Raw genomic sequence first — 5,340 nt, forward strand, 5'->3', positions numbered from 1 at the left:
TTTTGGTGGTTGTTGATAGATGCCAGCGTGACGCTTAGGTTTGGAAGACAAGCGCTCATTATTCTTGAAGTATAAATTAAAAATGTAAAGAGTTTTCATTTAAGGCAGTTTTAAGGGCAAGTTATTCAGGAAGCAGTGCAGATGTTGTGTAAAACAGTTTTCTGTGGCAGAGTAGTAATCCAACAATCTAATTGGATCACAAAGTGAGTTGAAACTTTTTTTTGGCACAAACTATGACAAAAATATTCCAATAGAGTATTTCAGATTGCTGAGCACTTGCAGTAGTGTCAGTCCTGTCTCTAGGAGTTACAGGATAAGAAAAGTCCTTAAGAAAAGTCCTAACACCAAGTAGGCTGTACCCATCTGTGACCAAGGGATGGGTGGGATGGGATGTGAAGAGAGTGAGTCGTGTTATTTCTGAGAAATATTGGTGTGGATAAAGGTGTGGAGTTTAGAAAACATTAAACAATGAATGAAGAAAAAAATGAAATACATTGTTCCTCTTAATATAGTGCAAAAAATGCAGGTAGGTCTTCAAAAATTGGTTGACTTACAAACCAATGTGAAGGTCTTAATGCTCAGTGCTTTTCACATATGTCATGGTTCTCTTTGCTCTCTGAGTTCTAATGGAGTCTGAAACATTCATCATTGCCAAAATTTAGAGAGAAGATGACAATTTCTATAAAAGTCCTTCTTGAAAATAGAAATTCTGGTACAATCTCAAAAACTTCGTATTGGATTGATATGATCATGTGCAGAAAAGAATTCTATGACTCCAATCTTACTGTGTGATAGAGAATATGAATGTTCTAAATATACAGGCCACAGTTATCTGTGATGAGAAACTCATAATACTATGCTGTAACCAGCTAATGTTTCTGTAACAATTACTTAAGCATTAAAGTAATAAGTATACTGAAATACAAGTTCTAAATGCTATGGAAACGTATTAGGTACAGTCATTGAGATTAAGTATGTTGTTCTGTAAAGTGAATGGAAAAAAATATTTTCAACTCCAACAGGTTGTCTGAGTATTCTCTAGACTTGAATGATCATCTGTGTTAAAGCAGATCTAGAGGCAAACAGTAGATGAAATCACTTGTAAATTCATTTTGCACTTAGATTTTCAGCTTCTCCGTCTTCTCTAGTAGTTGTGTTATATAGTTGGTTATAATGACTTATATGATTGCTTCTTCCTTTTCCAAGTAAATTTAATTATTATGAATCATACGTTGGCTTACTGTACTGAATAACAATTTTTTTCCCCAAACCTCACTACAGTTAGTGCAGTCCTTCTGATAGTGGAAGAAGCTGATGGATGACCAATGCTACGGCCTGTTCCATAGCACAGCCCAGAGCTGTGCTCCCACTGCTCTTCTGGTTGCAGGTCTTGCATAGACACCCCTCAGACTGTGTGCATGTCTCACCCTGCTTACCACACTGGCCCATCTGTGAATGTGAAACGTCAGGAAAATTAGTGTGTAAGAGTCTGAATACTTCAACATATAGAAATAAAGAGATGTCTGTAATCTTCTGCCATGATGCCTCTTTCTATGGCATGTTTGTTAAATTTGAGTGTTAGATGCTAGCTAGCCTTAAGTCATTGTGTGCCATCAAATAGTGGTGAGGTGCTAATTGATAATCACCATAATTATCAAATTAGAATTTGCAGGGTGATGGGAGAAGTGAATCATTTGCACGTGGTAACTGCTGTGCTTGGGAGACCTTTATCCTGCAGTGACCTCCAGCTTAGGGGGCTTTCAGGCCTTTGCATGGTCCTGTTGAGCACACAGAGCTCTTTGCAGATTGGAATATTGGTTACATGTGAGGCTAACAAGCACTGATTGCTACTGCGTCATAAAATGTTCACTGAAATGCTAGACTGTTTGCATGAAAATAGGAAAATTCTGCTTATTTAAAGAGATTGGAAACTGCTGGAAGTTACTCTGCGTGTCTTAATTGATTTAAGTACCTCTCAATGTCTTATTTTGTTGAAGAATAAAAGATATGTAGAAAATATACTCCTTTTGGATTGATGGTTGTAGTTCAGAATGATTTTGAAATAGAAAAAGCCAGTTCATAGCTTTAAGTTTCTCTAACAGGAGATGGTTATCTTCAAATATTAAGAAAGAGAAGCTTGTCTGATTTTTCTTATTTTAATAGCAATGGAAGAATAATCTTTTCATGCCACTTGCTGAAATCTATAATTCAGCATTCTACAAGGACCTGAATGCATATTTAAGGTGGTATTGATATCTGTTATGTTTTGACAGAAGCAGTGATACGGGAGGTAATAGAAAATGCTGCCTGCTTTTTTAATTCAAATATCTGATCTTTTGCTACTTATAAAGGTCTGGAAATGCTTTCAAGAAAATTTCCAACTGCATTTGATGTTCAGAGATGATCAGCTACCTGCATAGAGCAGTGAGGTGTTGGAAGGACCAGAGAGGCAGTTAGATGTGAGTGTGGTATTTGCCATTATGAATTACATGTTGAATGATGCATTTCTAATTCCAAAAGATTATGCTGCTATTTATTGGAAATTCATTTGTGTGTACTGGATTTAGTTGTGTTCGCTTTCTTTAGAATAACATTTTAAATATGTAATAGTTTTTTTTAGCAGATTAATTATTTGGGTTTGTAATTATAATAATAATAAATGGATTTGAAGGAGGAATTACGATCTCAGACTAAAGAGAAATGGAATGGAGAGAGAAGAATTTTTCTGTAGCAATATCCAACTTTTAACTCTCTCTGCTGTGGTAAATGTGAGTTTGCTTCCTCTGCTTTGGTTGAAAAATTACTTCCTCTCAATATTTCTCAAAGCAAGTTTAAAGAGATACATATCTGTCAACATTTAAAGTGCACAGTTTCAGAGAGTTTCTTGGGAGTGCACTGTTACTGTGCAAATAAGAGAGGCAGCAAGATTGTACACAGGTTGCTCCAAAAGTAACGCCTCCTAATTATTTCCATGGAAACTGCAACATTTTCCAAGAGCACAATAAAGCTATTTGCTAGAGCAAATTCTCATCTACAAAACACTATTTTTCAGTGTAGTCACCACCATTAGCTCTGTGTTTCTGCTACTGATGAACAAAAGCCAGCCTGTCACACCGGTACAAATCAGAGGCAACCTGCTGTGCTGCTGCTGAAAGGCATCACCCACCACCTCACTGTGCTCACGTCCACCATTTGATCTCCATAAACATTCAGCATCAGTGAATGTCAGTGGGTGCAATTTTTCCCACATTTATTTACACACCTTTGCTCCGTCTGCACTTTCATGTCAGCCTCTGCTTTGTCAGACAGCCGCTCTGCTGCCCTCTGTCATGTGGCGACATGCAACAAAATATTGGCAGGAGGGTTCAGCTTCTACTGCTGTATAACCAACATCCACCTCTGAAGTCATGAGGCAACATAATAAAACAGGAGGCATTACTTTTGGAGCAGCCTTGATATAGTCTATCTAGGATCTATTCATGCATCACCAGAAGATACTCAGACCAGGAGTAGTGTGGGTATGGAGGGAGATTGGGGTGGTTTAGTCCCAGAGTTCTGTAGTGTGTCTTTCACATCACTCAAGAAAAAAGAAAGGGAACGGGTGCTCCTGCTCATAGACCTTGGAAGGCTGTTCTGGAAGGCTCTGTTATTTCTGGCTATTTTGAACAACAAAGATAAGTATTGACTAATATTTTGAAGATTATCTGGCTGATTAAACAAACCATAGAAGTTTTAATAAGAAGTCTTATGGTAAATAATTACGAAGCTGTGTGAAGGTCTTGGACTTTTAGATGTCTCAAAGGGGAATTTTTTGTTTTCTGTTCTTAAGGGCACACACCTGCATATCTTGAAAGCACTGTTGATGAAAATAAAATGTTTTCATCCATTTAGCAACTTTGTGTACAGCTTTACCTGAGCATCAGTTCTGAAGGGGCTGCTTTCTTGATTCACCTGGGCCTTTTTGCTGTAATGAGTCTGTGGGCAGACTGAAAGCAATTAGATTCCATGCAGATCAAACCCCTGTTCGTGCTGAGTTCATTGTGGTATGAGTTTTTTTAACTGTATATTCAGAAGCCCTTTGCATATATAAATATCTAATGTATTTAAATACCTTTTAGTGAACAAACTGATGATTTGTTGATCCCTCTGTGGTCTCCAGAATAGTTTTCTTCTTGAAACTGTGTCAACTAGAATAACTTTCACCAAGATTTGCTCAGAGGTGGAAAATGCCAGAACGAAGGTAGCTTTGTATCTTTAATCCACATTCCTCATGCATGAGCATAATGATTAAGTTTGAATTGGTACATAATGTTTTTCTGTCTTACCCTAGTTAGAAGCTAAGAATGCAGCTCACTGATCAGTTTTTCAGTGTTTTGTTTTCTTGACAGTTCTCGGCCCCATCTTTCATTTACTTGAAATGCTTTAAATTAAGCACAAGAAGACTTTTGTATGTTTTAAAGGAAGAACTGTTAGCAGCTATGGCATTGCATTGGATTAGACTGCTTATAGTTATTACAGCTGGAAAGCAGGTGGTTCATGAGTGTTGCTTTCTGCGTGTGAGTGACTACAGAGTATTTTCTAGTGAATAAAGGCTCTTCTCTCCATGTGCCTCAAACAACCCTTCACTCGCCATATAGCTCATGCACAACCAAAATATCACTCCATGAAAGATTTATTTCTGAAGAAGTTGGGGTCCCTGGGTGTTCCTGCCTGTGATGATGTTGGTTGTCCTACCAAGTAGTTCAGACAACTTCATGATTTTTATTCCCTTGGAAAAAAATCTTTTCATATTCATACGTTGTCGACTTAACTCTGTCAAACTGCAGATTTTTTATGGGAAGTGTAGTGCTATCTCAGTTCATTGGTTATGAATAGGTATGAAATACATGCAACGATTTTTTTCCATTTTATTTATTTATTTTGCATCTAAGTAAAACTTTCAGATAACCTGTGGACGTGATCTTTCAAACATCACCTCCCTAGAATATCCAATGCATTCTGTAGGGATTAGGTCATGTTGCATTTGCAGTTGGAGTTCAAAGGGTTATGTGGCCGAGAAGGTAGGAACCTTTATTTTAGCACACGCGTTGACTTCTTTACTTTTGAACTACTATGACTGCTTTTGTAAGATCTGTGCATTATGCAGATTCTTGGCTTCTAGACGTGCATGTTATTTGTGTTAGTATTTCTGATTTACCTGGTCACTTCTTGTTCTGCCATTGCTACTAAAGACAATAAAGCTGTTCCTATGTAGACTACACAATAGCTTGTTGCTAATCATGTGTTTTATCTGTAAAATGTCCAGTGTTACAACTTGCACCTCACCAATATTAAAAATAG

This window comes from Meleagris gallopavo, chromosome 16 (assembly GCF_000146605.3).
Source record: "Meleagris gallopavo isolate NT-WF06-2002-E0010 breed Aviagen turkey brand Nicholas breeding stock chromosome 16, Turkey_5.1, whole genome shotgun sequence".
NCBI classification, from domain to species: Eukaryota; Metazoa; Chordata; class Aves; order Galliformes; family Phasianidae; genus Meleagris; species Meleagris gallopavo.